Here is a 13,419-nt window from a genome sequence, read left to right as displayed (position 1 = left end):
TCCCCCCGCCACCACGGTCACACACACTCTGGATTCATATATGTACGCGGACCTGCGTTCTGCCATTGCCATCTGTCTACCAAGTTGCTACTATGCTTTCCACTTTCATGCAGCCTAATGCGCTTTGGCTTTTTAAAAAATTGTATCAACTAAAGCCAACTAAACTGGGCTTCTGTTCCCAAACGCGTTTAAATGGTGATTCACCTGAAAACCGCATGTTCTTCGCAAATCCGAAAGAAGAAAAAAGCTCTAAGTCTTCAGCCCCCCCCAAAATTGAAAATTAATCATAATTAAACTTACTGATCCAACACAGATCAATTCTCAGGATCCAAAAATCATCTCCTCCTCCTCCTCTGGCCCCCGCCCCAGCAATGCCCAAGTTACTGGTGGGATAGTAACGCTGCGCTCGGCGGCTGCCTGCCCTCCCTCCTCGCTACATATCGAGAACCCAATCTTTTGGCGCCATATTAATGACGTACTATATTATTTCCACTAGGCAGCGACCTTCGGCACTAAATTACTCCCGAGAACTCCCGAGCAAAGCAACAAAACCATCAAATATGGCTGAGCCTCTCGGCTCGTCCTGCAGCCGCCGCCGCCGCCACTGCCGCCGCCGCCGCCGCCGCCGCCGCCGCGGTACCGGGACGCGCACACGGACCCACACGCGGACACGCGCGGGCACAGGCGCGGCGCGCCCCCCCCCCCCGCGCGCCCCCCGCGGCCCGCGCGCGTACCTGCTGCGGAAGGGTTCGGCGGAGGCGCTGGGCTCCACGCCGCTCGCGCCGCGCTGCATGAGTTCTGGCCGCGCCGGGCGGGCCCCTGCTCTCGCCGGCGCGCTCACACTCGGCACTCGCGCAGGGAGGCACTCTCGGACGGGCGTTTGGCTTGTTATGGAGGAAGGGCTCTGTGAATCAAACTCATTTCTGGGTCACTGCTGCCACAGGGGGGAGCACTTTAATCCCTTGCCAAAACGAGAGGGTGGGGACACGAGGGCGGAGGGAGCGCGCGGGGAGTCCACAGCGCGGGGGGCTCCGTCCCTCGTTAACTCTTCGCGGTCCTCGCCGCAGCCGGCTGGGCCTTCGTCCGCGGGAGCTGGCAAAGAGTGGCACTGTTCAGCTTTTAAAATCTCTTCCCTCACCTCCCTTGTGAGTCTAGAAATTCTTGAGGTGTTTCCAAGCAGGGAGGTGGGCTCTCAGATCACCCTCTTCAAACTGCCCCAGTTCCAACTCTGATCTAATCTCATTGCACCTAGAAATGGATTCTTTCAAATTAGTTTAAAATTATTTAGATACCAATGTGACTATTAAAAGTGTGCAATCTGGGTGAAAGGTTTTATTTTTAGGCTGAACGGCAAAATAAATAGTTCTTTTGTAGTAACAGTTCTAGGGAGTTGAGAATTACAATGACGTTTTTAAATACAGAGAATCCAGTTTTGGAGACGGACTGCATCTTTACCCAACTTTATATCGAACTGATAATTGCAACTGAGGATTAATTCATTAGAGGACAATGATTATTTGTAAATGGACACCAGCTTTATATTTCACAGGATTACAGAACTGGACATTGCCTTCCAGATCAGAAAATGGAGACGAAATCTTAAACTGGAATTGCAGACTAACATAAAATTAGTCATCAGAGGTTTATTTGGAGGTTATTTATGTGTAGAAATAACTGATTTTCCACAGAATACAAATTTACTTATTCATGCGGAGGTCAACATAAAACAAACGAGTGTGTATATGTCATTTAGCTTCAAAGGAAAAAAACCTTGGTGCAGATAAAAACTCCCATTCAGTAAATGTGAACAGTGGTCACTAATTACAAAATTGGATATTGAACCTAAAGGCATCCTTATCTGCTGGAAGAATTCTTCTGAAGATACCAGGTTTGATTTCACACAATCACACACCAACCTATCCACCTACATCAAGAACACAATAATCTAAGAAAAAAAAAAAGAACATAATCTGATAAATGTTGCAAAACAAAACTAACTGAGCCTTTCCATACTTTTTCAGAAAACGAGGAAGCCAAAGGAAATCTCAAGTATTAAGTCTCATATCTTCCTCTCCTGTTTCACTGAGGAAAAGTACGGAGACACCTGTCAGTCCTATTTCATAGGCTCATTTAATCGTGTTCAGAGATTACAGACATAAATAAAGCACTATGCTGTCATTATTACTATCACTAGGTCACACGGCAGTTGTTGCTACCTTCCTTGGTTCACCTTACACATACTCTCCTGTAGAAGTAAGAGAACACAGGCTTCATAGCCAGACGGACCACATTGGATCTAGCTCTACCAGTTGACCAACTTGTATGGCTGTGAGATAAAGTATAGAACTTCTTGGACCCTCAGTTGCTTCATGAGTAATAAAATGAGGTTAACAGCTCCTAACCTAAAGGGTTGTTAAGAGGAAAGAGAAAGCTCCATAAAAGTGCCCAGCAGAGGCCCTGGGCAGTTGGAAGTTATCAGTTCCCTGGGTCATTTATTCCATATCTCTTTCTTGGTCTTCAACCAATTTTTTTTGCAACTTTTCTAAATTCCAGCCAGCCTTCCTGCACATACTCTCAAACAAACAAACAAACAAACAACAACAACAACAAAAACTCAAAATGGAGCACCTGAGTGGCTCTGTCCTTGGGCATCTGCCCTGGGATCCAGCGTGCATGGGACTCCCTTGCTCAGCGGGAAGCCTGCTTCTCCCTCTCCCACTCCCCCGGTTGTGTTCCCTCTCTGCCTCTCTTTCTTTGTGTCAAATAAATAAATAAAATCTTTAAAAAAAAAAAGATTAACTTATATTTAAAAAATTTCAAACATTTGCTACTTAATGTTTTACTTGTTTTTTTTTTTTGACTATCCCATTCCCAAAACACCAGGCAAGAAAATGAAAGTGTACCCCCGAGATCACGACCCGAGCCGAAGGCAGAGGCTCAACCCACTGAACCACCCAGGCGCCCCATCTCCTAGTCTGTAGAACAGTTCTGTTAATTCACACTTTATTGCCAGAGATGAAATGACATTTAAGAAAAGAGCCACAAAGTGATCAGTGTGGTTGAAATATCAAGATTCTAGTCTTCCAGGGCGCCTGGGTGACTCAGTTGCTGGGCTTCTGCCTTCGGCTGGGGTTATGATCCCTGGATCCTGGGAACAAGCCCGGCATTAGACTCCCTGCTCAGCGGAAAGCCTGCTTCTCCCTTTCCCACTTCCCCTGTTGTGTTCCCTCTCTCACTGAGTCCCTCTCTGTCAAATAAATAAATAAAATCTTAAAAAAAAAAGAGAGAGATTCTAGTCTTTTCTGATCTCATCTGGCCTGATCTGACCATGTTTGTGATGAAAGTTATAATTCTATATATCTCTTACATTCTGCTGTAGTCATACACTGTTCAATTATTTTCTTCCGTAATAATGGATTTTTATGAAATAAATATTTGGAACTTTATACTCATATTTCTGATTTTGAAACCATACTTGATTAAACCTATGAATGTTTACTTAATCATTTCATTTGTATGTACATCTTTGTAAGTAAAAAATTATAAGGTCTTGATAAGAGATTCAGAATTATTCATAATTAATAGTTGTTTTATGTTTTGTTTTGTTTTTAAATAGGCTCCACATTCGACATGGGGCTTGAACTCATGACCCTGAAATCAAGAGTTGCATGTTCTAACAACTGAGCCAGCCAGGTGCCCACAGAATTGTTCACAATTAAAATGAAGTAAATGTATATGTTGAAACCGCTATATATCTCATTCCTTTAGAGAAATGAACAAAAAAATTCTTACTGGCAAATACCACTGCTAGTTGGTATACATTATGACACACAGAATTTTTTAATTGTACAAGGAATATCCTGGATAAAATGGGTTGTGTTCTGAAAGTTTATTTGAACTTTACTTGTTTGGAATTTTGAATTTATACCCCAAATAAACCTTATTATAAAGAGGGTTTAGGTTGTTAAGCCATCTTTAAGAAAATAATTTTAGGGGGGCCTGGGTGGCTCAGCTAGTTAAGCAGCTGCCTTCAGCTCAGGCTGTGATCCCAATGTCCTGGGTTGGAGCCTTGCATTGGGCTCCTTGCTCAGCGGGGAGTCTGCTTCTCCCTCTCCCTCTGCTGCTCCCCCTGCTTGTGCTCTCTTCGTCTCTCTCTGTCAAATAAATAAATAAAAATCTTTAAAAAACAATAATAATTTTAATACTGAATGATAGAAAAGAATAACTTTTTGTTTACTTTAAAAAATGGTATTATTTGGGTGGGAAAGGATCCAGTTCAAAGAAAGATAAGGAGGTATAATTCTGAATAAGAGGAGTACAGTTGGGAACCATACTTAGCACATGCCTGAATTCCATGAGAAACAGGAGGTGATGAGTAAGAGATTAGGACTAGAGTACCCTGTCTGACCAGTCAATGAAGTCACCAGTCCCGAATGGCCTGGTTACCCCTCCAGGTAGGTGGTTACAACCTTCGAATATATGGAATGATTGAAGGTCAACATCTGACATACTTTCTTGTGGGTGTCAGTAACAACCACATTATTTTTTTCATGAGGTTCTTTCTTTCTTTTCCTTTCATCTTCCTTGTTTATTTTCATTGTTTCCATTTTGTTGTTTTTCATACTTTTAGCACAAGTTGTCAGTGAAAAACAAGTCCAAGAGGGGATTAAGAAGGGATATAACTTAGTCCAACCAAATGGAAATGTCTAAGACTGGAGAGGTTCAAAATAACAAAAGGTTTGCTCTAATTATGAAAGAAAAATATGATAATTTTGAAGAATTATTATTATTGAGAGAATTTTGAAATTTACAAAGACAATATAACTCACCCACAGGGATAACTACTATAAACACTGCCATGTATTTTCAGTATTTTTTCTAGACATTTTTAATAAAATTGGAATGATGTCACACATTCCATTTTACAATCTTTCTTTGCACTTACACCTTTTTTTAAACTTTCAATATTGTACTTTTTCAAGTAAAAAAAAAAATTTTTTTTTTTAGTTTTTTAAATTTTCAGGGCCTTGGCTCCATACCATACTTTTATCTACAAGCCACTTCAACCATGCATTCTCGTAGTTACTCCCTGGACCTTGTCAACTCTTGGAAAGTTTAATATCAAATTCAAATATCTCCCATTTTAGCCACCACTTCTGAGGTGTGCAAAATGTATAGTTCTCACTCAGCCTTTCTTTTTATCTGAAAAGTCACTGCAATCTACCTACCCCTCTGGCCTCTCTTCTTTCTAGAACCAGACTGACAACTCAAAATGTGATCTCCAACCAGCCCCAGCAGCTGTACCTGATGCTTACTGGAGATGCATAATTTCCAGTCTCACGCCAGACCTACTGAATCAGTAAGGGGGATCCAGCAGTGTGTGTTTTAACAAACCCTCCAGGTAATTCTGATCCATGCTCAAGTTTGAGAACCACTGGTGTAGATCTTCCTCCTACCCACTGTACTCAAAGCACAGGGATGGATGTTAGAGAAAAGGTGACAAGTAGACAGCTAGGCCTATTTTTCAAGTTAGTTAAAAAATATAAACAAGTAATTACAAAAAAACTGCAGGGTTGGGGGTAAGTATATACCTAGACATCTAATCTTGTTTTTGTGTCCTGGGAAGAGGGTGCTCAGGGAAGACTTCTCTAACTAAGTGACCCTAAAGCTGAAACCTGAAGAAGTACAGCTGTTAGGCAGGTGAGGAGGAGGGGGTCAAGTATTGTGAAGTATTGTGCTGCTTCTTGCCCCTTCCTTCCTTCCTACCTCCCCCTTCTTTCTCTTTCTTTCTAACAAAACGACTGACTCCGTGCGCAGGATGGATGGGGTGGGAGTAAGATAGGAGGCAGGGAGGCTGGTTAGGAGGTTTCTGCAGTTACCAGGTGAAAGATGAAGGAGGCTTGGCCTACAGTTATTGATCATGGAAGAGAGACAAGCAGACAGATCAGCTCATGGTGGAGGCATGGTTAACAATGTCCCCGCTCTTCGGAGGTCTCCAGCTCACCCCGTCCAGCACCCCTTCAGGGAAGGGTGTGGGAACTCCTTCTCCCAACTAATTAGTTGCCAAGGGGATGTCTCTATACCTTATGAGCCTGGGGCTTCTCAAGTGGCACCCCCTGGATAGATGCAGTTGTATGGGGAGAGAGCTTCTTCCAGGGGAACCAAATGAAGGTCCTGCTGGGCAGTGAACGGGTTAAAGGCCCAGTGCAGAGGGGTCCAAGCCCTGAACCTATGCACAGAGCAGTGGCTCCAGCCTCACGGACCCGGGCGATCAAACAGCCAGTTTCCTCCAACGTGATTGGGAGGACTTGCGCCCCTGGCAGGGTCGTTCTTCGCCCCCCTTCTCGCACAAGCTTGGATCTCATCCCAGGCCCCTCCTCCCTCATGTCTCGGTCGCCACCCCACGAGGTCCTTATCCCTCTCCAAAAAAAGCTCTGTTTTCCTCTTTTCTTCCACAATATACGTCAATGGCCCATTATAACCTGAGCCCAAATCATTAGCAAATGAAAAACGGGCTTGCTTTTCTCAAAGACTGAGAGGGCTGGGTGCAGATAGGGAGAGGAAGCAGGGAGGGAGGTGCCCTCCCACTAGTTTAGTTCCAGTGTTAATGAAGCCAAGAAAAGGAGGCAGAGCAAACACAAGTTTCTGTGTTAAAACTGTTTGATAATTCACTTTTTTTCCCCCTGCCATAAGACATATCTAGTTTTGGACACGACTTGGTGCACTGGATGTCAGAGGTGAAGGAGAAATTGGAGTAAAAGATGACTCCCAGGTCTCGGGCTTAGAGAACTGAGTGGATTCTTTCATTTATTTTAACAGACATTCACTGAACACTGAGCTCAGGGCATGAAGTGGTGAAAAAGACAAATAAACCCTTGCCCTCCTGGAGCGCACATTCATTCTCAGAGTAGACGGAATGCTTGAGTTTGAGGAGACGCTGACTAAAGATACTCCAGGCAGATGAGTCTGGTGCTCTGGAGAAGGGCTGGGTTGTGTTGGGGAGGAAGAACTTCCACTGTATAATGGTCCTTCCAGCTGGACTTAGAATCAAATTGATAGGAAACAGAGAGAAAATAAAATTTAATAGGCATATGTACAGGGAGTCCACACAGAAACGAAATTCCAACGACAATTAGGCAACCTGAAGCTTCCATGAGCTAAGGAAAGGGAGAGGGTCTGAGGCCCCAAAGGGGAGGAGGGTCATTAGCAGGAAGGTGAAAGGAGATGTCTTGAAAAACAAAGGTTGCCCTGTGATGCAGATAAGTTTCTTAGGTAAGGGAGAGTCTCTATTAATAGCTCTCTTCCTGGTACAGGCTCTCCTTTCTGATGTAAATTTAGGCAGGACCAAGAAGAGAGCTTTTCTGCATTTGCTCGGTTTTGGTTACTTTTAACTCAAAAATAATGTTCATTTCAAAGTGGCCCGTCTTGGGGCACCTGCCCTAGGCACTGACAGTGGCAAGTATTGGTTTAGGAGTTATCAGCATAGAGAGATTAACTCCGGACTTGAAGTAGATGAGATTAATTGGAAAGGTCTACAGAGTAAGAAGAAAAGAGAGACTAGGCTCAAAACTGTGGTGTCACATTTAAAGGATGGGCAAAGGAAGCTGCAATGCTTCAATGGTTTCATTGAGGTCTGTCCAGATTAATTGAAATGTTTTAGCCTACCTCGTGCCTAAGTCCAGACTTCTAAGCACTACTAGAGAAAATCACGGACTTGTGCTGATTGGTTTCACAGTGTATTCGTTATTCTCCACTTTCACAATGTCCTGAAATCACGCTCCATTTCCCCCCAGTCAGTTCAATCTCCCATTCTCCTTGGAATCTTCCTCAGAACTTAGTCTTCCCATCCTTAGTCTACCATCCTGCACTGCGCTTTGAGCGGAGCTTCTAATTTCCTACACCACAGAAGTAATGGGCCCTTGGACAGGAAAGTCTTGGACTTTCTGCCACCAAACTTGCAGATAGTCTTCCCTGCAGGCCCGTCGTTTCCCTTCTTTCCAGTCACAATGGGAGAGAGGATCTTCCCTCTACCTGGACCCAGAGTCCCTGGAGCCTGACCCACTTTCTCTGTTCTCTAACTCGAGATTAGCCCTTCTCTCACAGGTACCTCTACTGCCCTGGTTATTGACTTCTTCCCAAATATGTTTAAATACAGCTAATATCTCCACAAAACAAAACAAAAACTAACAAAAAAACTCTCAAAAACTCTCTTCCCTCAGATTGTTTTTCAGAGTCCATAGAGTCTCTCATGGTTCACCTCCCCTTCCAATCTGAGGGCTTTGAAGTGGCGGGGCGGGGGGAGGTTGGGGGAACCAGGTGGTGGGTATTGGAGAGGGCACGGATTGCATGGAGCACTGGGTGTGGTGCAAAAACAATGAATACTGTTACGCTGAAAATAAATTTTTAAAATTAAAACAACAACAACAACAACAACTCTCTTCCTATTCCTTCCTCTTCAAAGTCACATTTTTGAAAGAATGGTCTACACGTACTCTTGGGCCAACTGATATCTGACTGATGCCCCCAATCACCCCAGTGAAACTCTTCTTGCCAAGATCACCTTTGACATTCTTATTACTAATTCCGGTGGCAATTTCGTATCCTTGTTTTACCTGACCTTGCCCTAACATTTGACACTCTTGCTCAGGCATGTCCTGTTTCTTCAAATGCTTTCATCTGGCTTCCATGACACCAGCAGTCTTCTGGTTCCTCTCCTACTTCTCTAGCCTCTTCTAATTCTTTTGCAGGTTCCTCTTTCTTTTCTGTTAAAGCAATGCCTTGGACAAATTATTTTTGAGTGTATGAGAAGAAGCTTTTTGAAAAATTCAACTAAAGGAATAATTTTGGTTGAGACATTTTATAAGAAAAAAAGAATGGTTCACTAACCATTAACCGTTTAGAGTGGATATTAAAAAAAAAAAAAAAAAAAACAGAAAAAAGAAAAAAAAAAAGAACATCTGGTTAAAGATTATTAGGCTAGTCAATCAGCTGGATGGGTAACCCTAGCTTCCCAGAAGGAGTTCTCAGTCTTATTAAAGTCTGTCAGAAAACTGTTCACGCACTTTATCAGGAATGCTAATTGCTTCCCAGAAGGAGTTGTAAATTACATCACACAAAAAAATTTCTGTCCCAGACCAGGTTTGAGTCCATTTTTTTCTCTCATTTTCAGCCTCTCAAATGTTGGTTTTCCTTAGGGTTCCGTCCTACATGTTTCCTTAGGGTTCCATCCCAAGCCGTCTTCTCTTCTCATTATACATATATCTTTTGGTGATCATATCTACTCTAATTACACCCCTCAAAACACATGTCTACATAGCCACTTTCACACCTAACCTTCACACTTGTGTCTCCAATGGTTTCCTGAACACTCCTTTGGCAGCTTAAACTCAACATATTCCAAACTGAACTCATTTTCCCTCCCACTTGGTACTTCCTCCTCTGTCCCATATCTGTCTCATTTAGTGGTTCCACCATCCACAAAAGCCAACTCAGGAGCCAAAACATCTTCCTTGACTCCTACTCTTCTTTGACACAGTGGGGGCCAAGGGCAGGCTGCCCCAAGATGGGCCTCTTTGGCATGAACTTTATTTTGAGTTAAAAGCTTTTGAAACTCAGCTGGTTTAGGAAAAGCTCTTTACCTCCCCACTCAGCTGTCAGCCAGTATCAGGAAGAGAGCTATTAACAGAGATTCCTCTTTACCTAAGAAACTTATCTGCATAATAGGGCAACCTTTGTTTTCCAGACATCTCTTTTCACCTTCCTGCTAATGGTTTTTCTCCACTTTGTATCCTCAGACCCCTACAACTCCACTTAGCTCATATAAGCAGCATGTTGTCTCACTGTCTTTGGAACTTCATGTTTCCATGGATTCCCCACACTTTTCAATTTTATTTTCTCCTGTTAATCTGGCTCATTTCAATTTGATTCTTAGTCCATCTAGAAGGACCTCAAAGGGTGGAGGAAACTCTTACTCCCCAAGAACACCCTCTCCACCAACACTACCAATCCAATTTATCCCCCAATCGCTTCTCCATCAGGTCTCATTTCTTCATCCCCACAGCTACTATCATCTCATTGACTTAAATCACCACTTAAAGGGTCTCCTTGCCTGCAGTACTGTCTCCCTTTAATTCATTTCCTACTCAGTAATCAGTGTGATCTTTTTAAAGCAAAAAATATGATCATACCATTTCCATTTAGAACCTTTAATTGCCATTTTTTCCCTATTTATTCATAAGGATAGAACATGTCACCAACACAGTCTATCAGGTCCTTCATGTTCCGATTTCTACTTACTTTTGCTACTTTTCCTTCCAAACCCTTCTCCCACACTCATGGCCTTCATATTTCTTTAATGATATCTTGAGATAACTTTGAAAATCTTTATTCCTAAGCTTGGATCATTCTTCGCTATTTGTCCACCTTTTTTTTTGCTCCATCTCCCTCAAATTCCACAAAAAAGGCTTATTCTACCTTTTTAAACCCAACCCTTATCTAATTTCCCATGATATTCAAGACTATTGCTGTATGATCACTTCTCTTACTATTCTGTAATTTTTTTGTGATTCAAGGACTTAGTCAGTTGTGTTCTCCATTGTGTTCATAGAAGGGCCTCGCAGTTGGTAGGCACTTAATAAACGTTTTGAATGTGATGGATGGATGAAGATTACATTCATATAATAAATAGTCTCTAAAACACTATTTTAAAAATAGATTATAGCTTTCATTCTTATTTTCTTGTGCTAAAAATATAAATATTATGCTTTTGAGAAGCCAAATTAAAACTAAAATTACCAAAAAACTTTTACTCAAAGACAATCAACACTAAAATTTTGGTTTATATTTTTCCCGTCTTTTGTATGGTTGTATATCTATATGTACATACTTTTTTTTTTTTTAGCAAATGGGATCAAACTTTAATTCTATTTTGTGACTTTTAAAGTTAATTTATCCATATAGTTGGCCTTCTAATTTATTTCTTTTTTTTTTTTCCTAGTGTAAAAAGTGCTTTAGTGAATATCCTTATAGCTGTATCATCCATGATTAGGCAAATGGAATCTTATTAATGGTATAATATTCTATCATACAAATAGAATTTGCATGATTCCTGATTTTTTATTGCTATATCTTTATGTCTAAGTCCTTACTTTTACAGATAAGGGTATGTGAAATATTCCTATGTATAAATTTTTGTTCCTATATCTGAACATTCTTTGGATAGATTCTGAAAAAAGTAAATTACTAGGTCAAAGTGTTTAAGACTGGATTCATTTTGCCAAGTTGCTTTGCACAAAACCTGCTGTAATTGAGATACGCTCTATCAGTGTATTGGGGACTTGTTGAGGACTTGCCACTTGCCCAGCATAGAGCTATATTCCATGGAGGAGGGTGGGGGACTTGCTCTCTAGGAGATATGTGCGGTGTACATAATATTATGTATATGTAGGCGTATTATGCCCATGAAACAATAACACTAACCTGACCACATATATGAGTACTATGATAGTTTGGAGACAGAAAAATCTTTCAAATGCCAAAGGAGATTGAGAAGATTTCATAAAGGAAGGAGAATATTAGGACCAGGAGAGAGAGGCAGAGAGGAAGAAATGGAGGGTATGGGGAAGGAGAATCTGAGTTAGGGAAAGTGCCTAGAGAATCTGCACTGAGTGTGGAAGGAGGGAGACCAACAGTCATGGAATGTCTTCTGTGTATGTGTCAGGCACTGAGCTAAGCATTTTTACACGTAATACTTCATTTATTTCTCACAACAATCTTTAGGCATAGGTATTTTTTTTTTAAGATTTTATTTATTTATCAGAGAGAGAGAGGGGGAGAGAGCGAGCACAGGCAGACAGAATGGCAGGCAGAGGCAGAGGGAGAAGCAGGCTCCCCGCTGAGCAAGGAGTCCGATGTGGGACTCGATCCCAGGACGCTGGGATCATGACCTGAGCCGAAGGCAGCTGCTTAACCAACTGAGCCACCCAGGCGTCCCTAGGCATAGGTATTATTATTATTTTCATGCAGGTGTTAATGAACTGAAAAATTGACATTCAGAGGGATTAAGTAACTTGAGAAAGATCACAAAGTTTGGAAGAGGTGGTCCCAGAATCTGAACTCAAACAATCTGGCTCCCAAGTTCATACTTTTAAGTACATCACTCAACTGACTCATTCCAAAGTCAGAATCATGTGCCTTATCAGAAATTGTATCCATGACTTGGTATCAGTGACTTGAGTCAATAGATACTTGAGAAAGAAAATTAGAACAGAAAGAATTGCAAGTACTAAGGCTTATTTCAGATAGCAGGCATCTATAGCTATGTAAATATGTGGCCAAGGACTTAACTGTAAAGTGTAAAACTTTTAGAAAAAAATATGAGAAAGTCTTTAGGATCTAGGGGTAACCAAAGAGTTCATATATTTGACACCAATAGCACAGACCATAAAAGAAAATGTAATACACTGGATTCCTCAAAATTATTTTTTTCCCTGAAAGACCTGTGAAAAGGATAAAAAGTCAAGCTACAGACAGAGAGAAAATATTTGCAAACCACATAGCCAACAAAGAACTAGAATCCAGAATATATGGAGAACACTTAAAACTCAATAACTAAAATAAATAAATAAATAAATAAATATTTTTTACAAATCCAACAATTCATTTAGAAAGCAGGCAAAAACCATGACCATATTTCCTAAGGAGGATGTACAGAAGGTAAATAAGCACATGAAAAGTTGTTCTACATCATTAGTCATCAGGAAAATAATGCAGATTTAAACCATAGTGCTATATCACAACACTTATTTCAGAATAACCAAAATAAAAAATAGTGGCAACATATAATGCTGGCAAGATGTGGAGAAATTGGATCACGTATACATTGCTGGTGGGGATGTAAACTGCTCTGCTCCCTCTTGAAAAGAGTTTGGCAGGTTCTTATAAAACTAAACATGCAACTATCACAAGACCCAGCAATGGCACTCTTAGGCATTTATCTTAGAGAACTGAAAACTTACGTTCACATAAAAGCCTGTACACAGATGTTCATAACATCTTTACTTGTAACTGCCCTGTACACAGATGTTCATAGCATCTTTACTTGTAACTGCCCCAAACTGGAAACTATTCAATGAGTGAACAGTAAACAAACAATAGTATATAGATATTATAAAAGAGTACACTCCAATTAAATAAACAAGCAAACAAAACGAACCATTGATAACATACACAAATCTCCAGGTATTTTTGCTAAGTTTAAAAAACCAAACCCAAAAGTTATAGACCATATGTTTCCATTTCTATACATTCTTGAAATGACAAAATTACAAAAATGGAGTTGATTAGCAGTTAACAAGGGATAGTGAAAGGGTCAGGGAAGAAGGGAGGGATATGTGAGTATAGAAGTGTAATATGAAAGAT

The 13,419-nt window shown here is 41.2% G+C and overlaps 1 protein-coding gene across 3 annotated transcripts in view; it reads right to left on the bottom strand.

The window, feature by feature from the left end:
* JADE1 (jade family PHD finger 1) overlaps positions 1–945 on the bottom strand; it is a 60,724-nt gene extending 59,779 nt beyond the window's left edge. Inside the window, exon 1 of one of the 3 annotated variants that reach the window (XM_059378307.1) lies at positions 735–945. The gene's annotated coding sequence lies outside the window, so the exon portion shown is untranslated. The other 2 variants (XM_059378333.1, XM_059378316.1) reach the window with 2 other exon arrangements.
* Between the last annotated feature and the right edge of the window lie 12,474 nt (positions 946–13,419).

The sequence above is a fragment of the Mustela nigripes genome, chromosome 1, assembly GCF_022355385.1.
Source record: "Mustela nigripes isolate SB6536 chromosome 1, MUSNIG.SB6536, whole genome shotgun sequence".
NCBI classification, from domain to species: domain Eukaryota; kingdom Metazoa; phylum Chordata; class Mammalia; order Carnivora; family Mustelidae; genus Mustela; species Mustela nigripes.
Note: the sequence above shows the minus strand (reverse complement) of the source record. Positions and strands in the feature narration are given on the sequence as shown.